The sequence below is a fragment of the Mus pahari genome, chromosome 12, assembly GCF_900095145.1.
Source record: "Mus pahari chromosome 12, PAHARI_EIJ_v1.1, whole genome shotgun sequence".
NCBI classification, from domain to species: Eukaryota; Metazoa; Chordata; class Mammalia; order Rodentia; family Muridae; genus Mus; species Mus pahari.
Genome location: NC_034601.1, coordinates 77,675,918 through 77,690,168, shown reverse-complemented (window position 1 = coordinate 77,690,168; position 14,251 = coordinate 77,675,918).

Sequence of the window (14,251 nt, the reverse complement as noted above, 5' to 3'; positions counted from 1 at the left end):
TCCTCCTCCTCCTCCTCCTTCTTCTTCTTCTTCTTCTTCTTCTTCTTCTTCTTCTTCTTCTTCTTCTTCTTCTTCTTCTTCTTCTTCTTCTTCTTCCATGGAGGCTCCTTTTTCTCTCTGTGTGGTCCTAAGCCCAGGAAACATAAACCTTGCCTATGCCGATTATCCCTTGCTATTGGCTACTAGCATCTTTATTTACCAATCAGAGTTATCTTGGGGCAGGGTCCCTCAGTATCTTATGTGTGGACCCATCTTTGGGGCAAACAGTTTTCTGGGACCCAAATTAACATTAGAATCCAAACAGCATTAGGCCCACCCACTACATTTCCCTCTTTTAGCCCAGTAAAAGGCTTTTTCCTCTCAGATATAAATTGAACATAATTATAACAATTATGCAAATCATATGGTATGATATACACTTATAATTTCCAGCCCATCATATCTGAAAATTTAGATAAAGTATTCTAGCATATATTTTAACATAAAGAGTTTAGAATTCTGTACCTTAGTCATGTTTGATTTTAGCTATATAACCATCTGAAAACCATCCTTTTAAATCTAGAACGTCTTCAGTGTTAAACAATATAAGTTTAATTGTGAGAATAACCAGTCATCAACCCCATCAGAGATTTGAGAAGGAATTAAATATTACCTGAGTATGCAGGAAGCACAAAGGCACAATGTAGGGTTTTTGGGGTCCCATGTCCCCTCCACCAAAGGTCTCTGCCAACTGGGGAGGCAGGACATGGAAACTGACTGTGCTTACTTCATGCTGTCGCTGGGTGGGTGTTGGGCTGTAGGGAAGCCATTCCCAGGGTAGGGAAGCATAGTCTGACGTGCAGGAACTGGAGCTATTTCAGGAGTCCCCAGGCCTGAGATGAGACTGGGGCTGTCTGGTTTTCAGGCTCTTAGACATCCAGACCTAAGAATAGAGTGGGCGCCCATGGGTTGGATCTAGCCCGGAGCCGGGGGGGGGGGGGGGGGGGGAATGGGAGAGCACTGGCTGGTCCTGTGAGAACAATCTTTGGCTTGGTGGCAGTGGCTTTGAGCTTGACTTGGTAGTACCTGTGGCTGGGAGTGCAGAGAGTCCTTCTAAGGAAGAGTAGACAGTGGCTTTATAGGTGAAGGCCTTCTCCATGGCTCCCCATGGTGGATCCCTTTGAAAAGATGCAGTCCATGGTTTTAAGGCATTTATTGTCATGGTGGAAAGTGGATGAGTAAAATCATACCCCACTTCTCAGGGCAGACCTGAGGTTAAATACCTTTTTCAGGGAGGTGTGTCTGGGAAGGGAAGCTTATTGGTTAAGCCCTCCAGGCCTTTAGGTACCTCATTTAAATGGAGATCTGTCTTGAGCCTTCATGACTACAGGTCATGCCCTCCACATGTGGAGGGGCTTGGGCCATTGCTCTTTCATGACTGATGGCCAAAATCTGTGGAGAGCTGCAGCTAGTGATAGGGACCTGGTGCCCAGGAACACATGAAATGCCTACCATCCTTTCAGGGTCTCTGGGGTTTCTAGCCTCAGCTCAACCAGAAACCAAGCTACATTTCTTGGTCTCACAGCACAGCTTCCAAAACTTATACAATTGGCAGAGACAGTTGACTGGAAAGTCTCCAATGTTCCTTATAATATTGAAACATCTGTCTTTAGCCTTCTGGCTCAGAATATCTCATAGAACTTGAGTGAAGCAGGAATTATGAAGGACTAGCTTACCCTGACTTGGCAAAGCTTAGCAATTAACTATTCTTTATGCTTATCCTTTGGGAACAGTATTCTGTCTGCAAATGAAATTAGGGCATTTCTTGCCCAGTAGCTAGCTTGCCACAATTGGAGCAACTCCAGCTAGAAGCTATGATTCTCATCTCCTCCCTTGAACTGGAATGTGGGTAAAGTTAGGAGCAGATATGTCTCATAGTCAAAAGATATATTATTAATGAAATTACATTAAATGTCATATTCTGTGGATCTCTGACTCTTCTGATGAATATATATATTCATATATATTCATATATATATATATGTACATATATATATATATATATATATATTGAATTGTTAAACATTTATTTTTTTAGCTATTGACTGTTTGAATGACCTTGAAAACACTTTATTGTGGTTAAATAAATTAAAATTACTATAGTCTATCATGACAGAGAAGGCATAATGGTGGGCAGAGAAGTCATAGTACTGGGAGCCATAGGTTACATGGAGAATTTTCAACTACACTCATGCAGCAGAGAGTAAGCAAGAAGTGGATCTGGTCAGTAAAGCCTCAGTAGCTGCCTTCAGGAACCTTCTTACTTCAGTGCACATCCAATTCCCTCTTCTCAGATACCTCTAAGTCTTTGTTAAGATAACAATAACAAAACAACAAACACACAGCACACCAAATCACAGATCAAACCATGAACTTCTTACTGTTTGTTATAGAAGAGGTAATATTTGTTGGCATGAAGTTTGAAAGATTTTCAATCAAAGTAAATGGTTCTTTTATGATAACAAGTCTTTTCTTGTTATCATACAGTACAATCACTTACGATGCAAGTCTTTACTTGTTATCATTGATGTCAATTTCAATGGATATGTTCTTCTGAGCAATATATGATAAAATTGCATTTTATTTATTGATTAAAGATTTTTGAACATGAGATATAATGTTTGAGGTTAGGCAAATTAATATGGTGGGGAAAAAATTCTATACTAAGATGTGGACAGACTCACTCACATTTAGATGCAATGGATAACAGTTAACCAAGAATTCATAATCTGTTATAAACAAACCAACATACCATTCCTAACTAAATGACATCAGAACTGAGATTTGAAATTTAACTTAAAGATGAAGAAGGGAAGAAAGAAGAACAGATGACACAGTTGTCGTGAATGGAGGTGACAGGGTACAAGAAAGAATGTTTTCTTAGAGGTCCTCACTGACAAAATTCTGCAAGGTCTCACAGAGCACATGAAAATACTCTATCCTTTAATCACAAAAACAACAATCTATTAAACAGTGTTAAAAAGAAGGGTAGCATACATATCAATATGGAGGTGGCAACATGAAGATGATATATGTGATGCACTGAGCATAAGAAGAGAAAGTAGAACAAAAATATAAGAAAAAGAAGTTGGCAATTAATTCCCAATCAAAAGAAACACACACACACACACACACACACACACATACACACACCACAAACAATAGTCCAGAGAAGGACCAAGGTTATGAAAAGAGCATTTTAGAAAGAAAAAATAGATAGTCTATTAGTGTTGTGTGCAGCTAGGATGTCATGTGAGAGAACAGCTGAAAACTGTCCATTGGATTTAGACATACATGAAAGTCATTGGTACCTTAAGCAAAACCATGGGATCTGACATATTATGGTGGTCCTAGAAGCCCTTGAAAGTTGACCATAGAACCAGTTAAGGGACAAGGTTTTGTATGTGGTAAGAGAAAGGATACATGTAGAGCAGACAGTACTGAAAAGAATGTATGCTCAAGAGGGGAAGATTTAGTTTAGTTTTGTTATAAATATTAGAAATTGGCATATTTTTAAACATTGATGAAGATAGATCCCAGTAAGATAGAACTTAGGAGTTTACAAAAAAGAGAAAACAAGAAACAGTGAAGGAACTTGAGACCTACAGAAGGTTTTATCAATGTAGGCATAGAGATAAAGCAGACATAATGGGTGCAGGTATATGAAGGACATATTGGGAAACACACCTCACTAATGTTTCTGCTTTAGTTCACATGGCATAAAATAACCCAGGGCTATATCCTAAGTTGTAAGTTCAAAAATGGATAAAGATAACATAGTACTTATGTTCATTTATTTCCAAAAATCCATCAAATTGTTTCTGAATTTTAATTCTGTAATGGCAAAAACGATTTTTTTTATTATTTTATTTTATTTTACTAATCATTCCATTTGTTTATCTCTCAAATGATATCCCACTTCCTGGATACCCCCTCCACGAACCCCCCCCCCATTCCATGATATTCCAGTTTCTGGTTACCCCTCTACCAACCCCTCATCCCACATTTGACCTTCCCCCTCCCCTTAGCCTATATGAGAGTGCTCCCCCCCACACACTCTCTGGCTCCACTGCTCAAGCATCACCCTACTCTGGGGCATCAAACCCCTCACCTGGACCAAGGGCCACTGCTTTCATTGCTGTCAGGCAAGGCCATCCTCTGCTACAAATGTAGATGGAGCCATTGATCCCTCCAGGTACACTTCTTGGTTGGTAGCCTAGTCTCTGGGAGAACTGGGTGGTCATTCCAGCCTATGTTGTCCTTCCAATTGGGTTGCAATCCCTTCCACTCTTCCAGTCCTTCTGCCAGCTCCCTCAGCAGGTTCCCCAAGCTCAGTCTGATGGCTGGCTACAAGCAAACACATCTGCATTGATCAGTTGCTGGCTGGACCTCTCAAGGAACCATTTCCAGTAAATAGGCACGACCCCTGGTCCAGGGATGGGGCCACCCACCCATCTCAAATTTTTTAACCAGGAAATGTTCCCATCCAAAAGAAGAACAGGGACAAAAAGTGGAATAGAGACTGAAAGAAGGACCAACCGTGGAATGCCCCACCTGGGAATCCATCATGTTTGCAGTCACCAAACCCAAAACTGTTGTGGTGGTCAAGAGAAAACATTGTTTTACATGCTGTTTCCTTTTCTGAGAATAATTGGATTTCAATTTTACTTAAAAGGAGTGAGTATGAAGTTCCTCTATGTAGACAATGGTGAACAGATAGTTTTGTCAAACTCTTCTCTGCTTATGCTACTTGATGTTAGTGGCAGTCATCTGTCATCTTCAAAGGAAGCAAGTGCTAATATCCTTGAGCAAATGAATGTGCTTCATTTTGATCATCTTATCAGGAGGTTTAATCAATCTCCTAAAAGTTCAAACATCAAAATTCTTTCAAATTCTTGTTCTGTGAACTCATAGGAAGTTCATAGCTTATTAAGTGCTTTGGAGCAGACCTTTAAAAACCTTTATAATTTTCAAATGACATCATAACCAAGTCCCTGTTTTAAAATAATTATAATATTTGTTGATTCAATTTGTCACACAAGTACCGAATTTAAGTTGTGTCTTAGAGGTTCTGTTGCTGTGAAGAGATAATTTGACTATGGCAACTCACTCAAAGAAAAACATTTAAGTGGGGATGGCTTAAAGTTTCAGAGGTTTAGACCATTATCATCATAGTCAGAAGGATGTGGGCAGACATGGTGCAGGAGAAGGAGTTGAGTGTTTGACATCTTTATCTGCAAGCAGCAGCAGGGGACTGTCTGCCACACTGGGCATGGCTTGAGCATAGGGAACCTCAAAGCTTACCCTCACAGTGACATACTTCCTCCAGCAGGTCCATGCCTCCTAATAGTGCCACTCCCTATGGGCCAATCCTGAGTCTGTGGGAGCCATACCTAGTCTGACCAGCACAAGTATCTCAGGCAACAGTGAAAACGTGACTCACATTAATATTATTAAGTCAAATTAAAGCACAAAAGACAGTGTCACTAGGAACCACAGGTCCTGGTTTTGATTGAGGTAGAATGTCAGTTGCCATATGCATTTTGAAAACATAAAAGAAATGGTGAACACCTTGTTGACATTCTGTTTGAGGATTTCATATGAGGCCATGCATTAGAAACTCTGCTTAAGTGAAAAAAAAACATAGTAAGTGTGATCATAAAAATAAAATTACTTCTAAAATCAAAATTTATGAAAGTGGAAGGTCTTTAGATTTTCACAGCGAAACAATATATGATATATAATTAATTATGCGAATAAATATATTTACAACAACAAAAAAAGAAATGTAGAGTCTTCCCTTAAAAAAAAAAATCCCAGTACTCAGGTTCTATAGGACAAAACCTCTGTTTTCATTTTCATGTTACTTAGGAGCAGTGCTTCAAGAAAGCACCTCTCCATCTTCTGTCCTGGTATGTTGTTGACAAGGTGGCCACCAGGGGGAAACCTTGGACTATAAACGTCCATGAGTCCTAACTTAAAATCACAGCACAACTTATTACAAATTAAATATCTAACACATCATTTCAAACCTTGTACAAACATTTGACATATGATTTGAACAGAGCTTACATTCTGTATTAAAAATACTTTTTTCTTGATTTCACCATAATCCCATATTAATACAAATAAATGAATAACTGCATGTGTGTGTATCTGTTAGTATGAATGTGCACAGTTATGTGTGGGTACATTCAGCTATGTAGGAATGTACGTGAGCTTCTGAGCTTTAGGGGACCAGGTGAAAACATTAGGCAGCTTCTCAATGGCTCTCCTGACTGCATTTTTTACGCAGGGCTTCTCACTGAACCTGAAGTTTGTCAATTCAGCTTGACAGATTGGCTAGGAAGCCATAGACATTTGATTGTCTACACAGCCCAAGTTCTGTGCTTAAAGGGATGTTTTCTGCATTAAATTAATGTTCTTTTTTTATACTCAGATGTTATATGGTGGAGAAAGATGATCTATGTTTACACTAACAGGTTAATTTCAGACCAAATTTCTCCACTACTTCAGAGGTTCGGCAAAAAGGTGAATCACAGGTTGGAACATATGCTTCACACATCTTCTTGCATTAATCATCCAGTTCCTTCCGTGGCTTCATGTCAAATTGCACTAGGTAACAACTTCCCATAAGAAGTCATTTGGGGCATGTCTCCTCACTATGACTAAGACTATGAAAATCCAACATGTTCCCATGATCTAATACATCCTTATTTGGTACCTTAGCAACACCTTAAAGGAATCCTTTTCCATGTTTCTCACAAGGTAAAGAAAACTATGGTGCTTAGAATACTCACTTCTTCAGTGCACAGAGGGATGGCTACAGAAGATGACTCGGGTGTCGGAACTGCAGCTGCACTTTCAAGTGATGCTTGCATTGGTAGGGAATAGGCAGAGATATAGAAATCAATTCTGATCGAAAACATTCTAAAACCAAGATATGTTCTCTTGAGTACAATTAGGCATATAAGAAGGGTTTGCCTGTAAAAAAAAAATTCTGTGTTTAATGATCCTTGTTCTCAGGCATTGAAAGTGAGGTTATCATAAGATATAACCTTCAAGTAGTTCCAAAATCTCAAACCAATTAGCAAGAGACAAGATGGAATTTGACCTTTTACCTTTCCCCATGAAGGTCAGGAGTGAACTTGGGCATTGAACCGCAGATCATGTTTCTAGTGCATTGCCAACCTCCATTTCAGTGGTAAATAGGGAAGCTACAAGGACTTCTTGGCCCATTACCCACTTCTAATAATGGTCAGGATGCTGTAACAATCTCTTGGACTACAATATATTGAGGCAGGGCAGTCATACTCAAAAACAAAAACAAAAACAAAAACCCCCACAAAAAAACAAAAAACAAATGAACAAAAAGCTCAACATTTCTGCAAAGTAGTAAAAATAGAGATTGCATGAGTCCAGAAGAATCGTTCCAAGATATATAGCCAAAATCCATAAGCATACAAACCCATAGAAATTTTATGTTCATGCCTGTAGTTTCATGTATGTGAAATAGATAAGAGTGTTTCTAGAGAAGCTGCTTTTATCTACCAATAAATAACCAAATCCTTTATGTTTATAAGGTAGAACATTTTGAAGCATCAAAATTAAATGAACAGTAATTCATACTGTGTCCTAGATAAGCCTTGAGAAACTTCTACTTCAAAGAATCCATTCAAATTCCCTTTACTGTGTTGTACTTTTGTATAAAATCTCCAGAAGAGGGAAATCCTAGAGATGGGGATGCACTAAGTTTGCCTCTGGCTTGAAAGAAGGAAAGGGGGAAGGGCAGAGCAGAGGGGAGTTTCTTTTGGAGATGAAAAAATTACTCAGAAACTAGATAATGGTAATGTCTGTAGACTGCCCACATATGTAGTCATGATGAATTATACACATTAAATGCAGGAATGGCTTTGTGCATTACAATACTCCTATACAATTGTTTCCAAAAGAGAAGTCTCAGCCAGTTGTTTCTCACCTTTTCAAACTCAGGGTTTAACCTAAATACATGAATACTTAATTATTTTCCTCTTTATCACTGAAAATTGGTAGCTTTCTCTTTCCTTGCCCATTCTCATGTCTGTAAGGTTATCTGTTCTTTTCCTTCATATAGGAATATATATGAAGGAAATATAATCCCTCTTTCTTTACAATCTTCTTTCCCCTGTCTCCCGTTCCCTTTCGATGTGCTGAAAACTCATTTCTCTGACCATTCGGAACCTGTCCCTAGACTGTTGTCACCTAGTAACTTGGAGTTGATATAGTTTTCCTTTTAGTTCATTGTTTCTGCGTTCAGAACTTCTCTTTAATTTCTCTTAGGGAGGCTACACTGTCACACCATCAGGTGTAGCTAACTCAGTGCCTGTGATTCTGTGGCTAAGCACCATGACTGAGCTTCCCAACAATGAAATTTATGGCTTGCTGAAAGTCTTGCTTGTTCTGAGTGCTCAGAGCTTTCTACAAGAGTAATGACACACTGGCCACTGGCCGCTTTCCTAATGGTCACATGCACACCTCACTATAAGGAATGGTACCCAAAAGCTAGAAGTGTTCATCATCCACTTGGAACATGGCTCCACTGAAATGAGATATGCTATTTGTGTGAAATCCACATAGGACTCCAACATAAAAGTAATGTAAACTATCATGTTAATTTTATTCTGAGTGTATATTGAAATGATTATATTTCTCTAAACTGACATAAATTATATCAATAAGAATTGACAATGGCTTTAATTTTTAAAACATATATGAGGTGACTATTTGAACCACATCTTCAGCTTTTAGCTTTATTGGCACATAATATAGGGCACAGTAAAATATTTCAAAATGTGTGTATATTTCTTTCATTTTTCTCAATTTATTTCATTATTTACTCTTATAGAATATTTTATCTTATAATAGCATATGTTTAATCATTATTTCTTTGTATATAAATTCTTATATTAAAAGATATATTTATATGTTTTAAGTATGTGAGTACTCTATCTACATGAACACCTGCATGCCAGAAGAGGGAATCAGAATTCATTATAGGTGGTGGTGAGCCACCATTTGGTTACTGGTAATTGAACACAGAACCTCTGGAAGAGCAACCAGTGCTCTTAAACACTGAGTCTTCAGCTTAGAATGTATATTCTTAATTAAACATGACCCTAAAAGGAATGTATTTCACCTCTGCATTTCAAATTTGAGAATAATGAGTTGCACGGTTTATCATCTCGCAAATACTTTTATTAAATAATGAATAATGCATTTTTATATGTAAAACTGACATTTATGTAATCAAATTTCACATATGTTTAAAATCATGTGTGTTTGTTTTAGAACTTTGTCTACTTTTATTTTGAATATTGTTTATTTATTTTATTGAACCTATGACCATCTGAATGCTAAAAACACCCTCTAATGCGAAACTGTATTCTCCAGAAATATGAGAGACAGAAAGCTATGAGATTACGTTACTCTATTCTTAAGTCTCAAAAGGGTGTGTGTGTGTGTGTGTGTGTGTGTGTGTGTGTGTGTGTGTTTGTGTGTGTGTGTGCAATATTAGACTAAAGTATAATAAAAGGGAATAATGTGTTTGATAACATGTAAATATTATATTGGTTTAAAAGTATACACTTGTATGACTTTTAATTTTTTATTTTATTATTTTTAATCACGTTTTGAGATCATATTTGGGGATGGTTATCTCTCTCTCTCTCTCAGAATTTCCAGTTGCCTGTAGTTCTTTGTGTATGGGTGAGTTATTGTGATCTTACTTTAAACCTTTTTCCCTATATCCACACATAATTGTTGTCAGCGTTCATCAAGGACACTTCTCTTTACCACTGATGGATTATATAACAGAAAACTCCAATCAATTAAAACACAGAGTTGTGTAGCTCAGCCCCATTCGATATATGTACAAAATAACTCCCAACCCTAAGATTTAGGTATAAGTGTTTACATGGGTGTCTGGAAGTAAAGTGGTTTTCAATTAGAAATAATGAAATATTCACAGCCACATTTGCAATCTTTAGTTAAAAGCAAACAAAACAAAATGAAACAAAATAATAACAAAACAATAACCACAAAAAATTTTGAAATTTTTCAAAACTTTGAAGGAAGGTTTAAAAATCTCTCAAGAATGCCATTGTAACAGCCTTATTTTCTGTATGTTAGAGATATTACCTCAATGACCTAGAACACTATGTGGTCTTCATAGGCATTTTTTATGTTTTGGATCTTCACAATTTATTAAGTTTTATCATGGGAACTTTAAATTGACTCTCCTCTGATGCACTCTAACTGAGGTCCTCTACATTACCCCTTTAAGCAACCCAGAAGCCCTTAGAAGATATGTTCCCCAAATCCCTAATAAAATAAAAATTTCAGTAAAATTCCAAGATGGCTTCCTTCTTCCTCATCTTCATTGACTTGAGACAAAACCTGACTCCTTAAAATAAGGGCCTTGAAAACTTTTCTCTGGCCAATAGAGCCTTCCCTGCCCTGCCAGAACCAATTTAGCCAAACCAGAATTTATTTAACCAAAACATGTATCCATCAGCTTCCCTAATCCTTGTCCTGACTGTTCAATCCTAAATTGGGGGCAAAAGACTGCCTCAGAATCTTTAAAAGTTCCAGTCCTCAAGGAGTAATGAGCTTCACCTTTTCAAATACCTTCTCTGCTTTAGAGTCTTGCTGTGTGACCCCCACCTCAAGTTTCTCAATAGCAGGTGCTGCTGTTTCCTACATGAGGAAAATTTGAAAACCCCTACCTGCAGAACAGATCCTGGGCTGGGCGTCTGACCTTTCTACCTCTGCCTTCCTGTAGCCCCTTCAGTCACGTTCTGTTGCCTTGCCTAAGACATACACTATTTATGTCTCCCAAAAATGAACTACCTTGCAATCTATGCTTCAGCAAATTTTCTTGGTAGAAAACTATGGGGAGACAACATAGACATGAAGCTGCTATTCTATTCTCCAGACTCAGAGGGGATTTAGATTTACTTAAATCTGCAAAGATTGTAGAAGTTACAGTATCTCAGTCCTAACTTGGATCTACCATTAGTTTTTTGACTGTATGACATGAAATTCTGCATTCGAGATCCATTGCTCTTATGTTAGTCAATTCAGAGTAATTCATGCTTAAATAGGAAAAGCTGCCAATGGGTGTCAAAACTATTTAATTTTATTTACATGCTTGTATATAAAATTTGTTTTAATAAGTCTTCATAAATTATATAGATCTCCAATTTTACCTATGTAAGAAAATTACGTGGTTGGAATGTTATTTTAAATTTTTTCTCATTAAAGACCCTGATATAGCTATCTCTTGTGAGGCTACGCCAGTGCCTGGCAATTATAGAAGTGGATGCTCACAGTCATCTATAGGATACAATACAGAGATCCCAATGGAGGCGCTAGAGAAATTACCCAAGGAACTGAAGGGGTCTGCAACCCTATAGGTGAAACAACAATATGAACTACTCAGAACCCCAGAGCTCATGTCTCTAGCTGCATATATAGAAGATGACCTAGTTGGCCATCATTGGGAAGAGATGCCCCTTGGTCTTGCAAATTTTATATGCCCCATAGAGGGGAACATCAGGGCCAAGAAGTGGGAGTGGGTGGGCAGGGGAGCAGGGTGGGAGGAAGGTATAGGGGACATTCAGGATAGCATTTGAAATGTAAATGAAGAAAATATCTAATAAAATAAGTCAAAAAATTATAAAATACTTACCAAATATCATAAAGAAAGTGATAAGTAATTCTTACATACCAAGATATATGAGGGTTGTTGTTGTATGTGTGTGTGTGTGTGTGTGTTCCCTTGTCCCTAATAAATGCCTTTCTTTCTGGTAGAATGGAGATATAGAAACAGAATAAAATGAAATAGTGTAAAATGTTATGAAAAGATGCTAATACATGTCTCTCTGTTTTAAATCAAGGCTCATCTATGGCAGATGTGATTGTTTCATTAAGTTGTGAAAAGAAACTAATAAAATGATACCAATATTCTACTATAATTTACTTAATTTTTATGTTGAATATTAAATTGTTATAAATAACTTCATTTTATACTTTTGAAAAAGTATGGACTATTTAACACTGCATAATTATTTTTAATTTCATATTTCATTACTTATAACTATAAATCTTAATTAGCAAGCAAATTGAAATAAAAAAATCAAACTTTCTCATCCAGAAATGTTTAAAAAATTAGAAATGTTGTTTTCCACTTTTATCTTTACTATATGTTATGTAGTTAATTAAAATATAATTACTAACCTATTCCATTTAATATGACATTATTTTCTGATTATTTTATTTTCACTTTGAAGCAGAAGGTTTGTATCATTTTCCCTAATGCCTCTGTCTTCCCTGGTGCCCACCCTTGCTCACAGTGATGTCTACTTCCCCACACACTTTGCTGTATCAAGGTGGAGCCTTCATAGGACATATTCATAGTGTAATGACAGAATTTTGAGATTTGATAATGATCAGAGAATTCTTTAAAACACAAATACAAAACATCAGTTTCCTCAAGAAGAGACTTTTTTATTTACAAGGGCTCATAAATATGTTTTGCATATTTTTGGTGGTATGTGGCACTCCAAATGAGTCCCTGGTACCTCCACTGAGGTCAGCATGAAAGAAAGAAGGAAGGAATAAAGGAACAAGGGAAGAAGAGTCAGCTTGTAGAAATTTGTCAGAATGGTTTTGTCACTAGACAATGTCACTGTCAGGCAGTCCTGGGCTGTAAATGAAACTGTGTCTTGAAGATGTACACATTTTCTTTGATCTGTAATCCAGATTGTGACCCAGAGATTTCTTTTTGTTATTCTCTGCTTTTGTGCTTGTTTTGTGGGTTGTTTGGTTGTTTTTAAGTAACTACAGAAGGAAGAAGAAAACAAGAGGCTTGGGACACAGGATGAAGCAGAATGCACTGTTAGATTTTACAATACAAATTCTCACCAATGTGGTGGCTGCTTTCATAATCTGTGCGGATTTCACAGCAAGGGAGACAGCTGTGGGACTCTGCTCTGGGTTCCTTTGAAGGCCAAGCAAATCACACTGATGGGTTTTGGCAAGCAACATTAGCAGAGGCAAGGGCTACCAAGGCTACATGAATGGGAGAAACTGACCCACAGAGCAAGAAAACAATGGAGTACTAGCAAGTAGAATAAAACATTTATGAGGCCTGAGAGTGAGCTGAGTGATGTACCTAGAGTATAGTGTTATGATTTTTGGTTTGTACTTAGAAGAGAGACTTTCAAGCTAGAAAAGTACATGGTTGTACTGGATGTCAAGACTTTGGAAGGATTTCATCTGCTTACAGCTAGACAGGCTAGCTTACCCATGTAAAGTGTTGCTCTTCCACTAGGATAACTTCTTAGACAAAACATCATCAGTAGATGAGCTACATGTTAGAGTTCCTATAACCACAGCTCATGCTCCAACTCACATATTCTCAAATTTCCATACAACTACAGGCAAAGTTCTTCAACATGGTGGAAACAAAAAAAACAAAAAAACAAAACAAAACAAAAAACCAGAAAGCTATGGGCTCTCTGAAGTAATGGAGAGAAGACAGGGATTGCGTGCAGAGAAGAAAAGAGACAGAGAAATAGCCCAAACTCAGGCATTTTCAATCTCCATCCTTAAAGAGAACATCCAGGTGAAGTCAGTGAAGCTGCACCATCCATAAAAGTTATTTAAATATATATTTCCAAAGGAAGATCTTAATGATTCCGAATCTACTCTCACGATTGTTCTAGAAGTTGGAGTGTATGTAGCACAAAGGCTTGACGTTTGTGTAGGACTTATGGTTTCATCCTCTTTGGAAGCTTCTATGATGCCTCCTGGTGCCATGAGAACTAAATCTCAGGGAGGAGGCATTAGATTAGCCAAAGATCAGAAGCCAGGGAGGGTGGATTCAGATTAGCCTGAGCTCAGGGGACTCTGGGTACTGTACATGGAGTACATGGTATGAGCAGCAACAAGGATTTATCTTCCAGGTTTGAGCGTAACCCAGGCCAGCAGCAATAGTCTGTGTATTTTGGGTATCAATAGTCCTGCCTAACTACTAAAAGAGAGTTTCTCATGTTTAAAGTATCAATAGTCCTGCCTNTACTAAAAGAGAGTTTCTCATGTTTAAAGTATCAATAGTCCTGCCTGACTACTAAAAGAGAGTTTCTCATGTTTAAAGTATCAATAGTCCTGC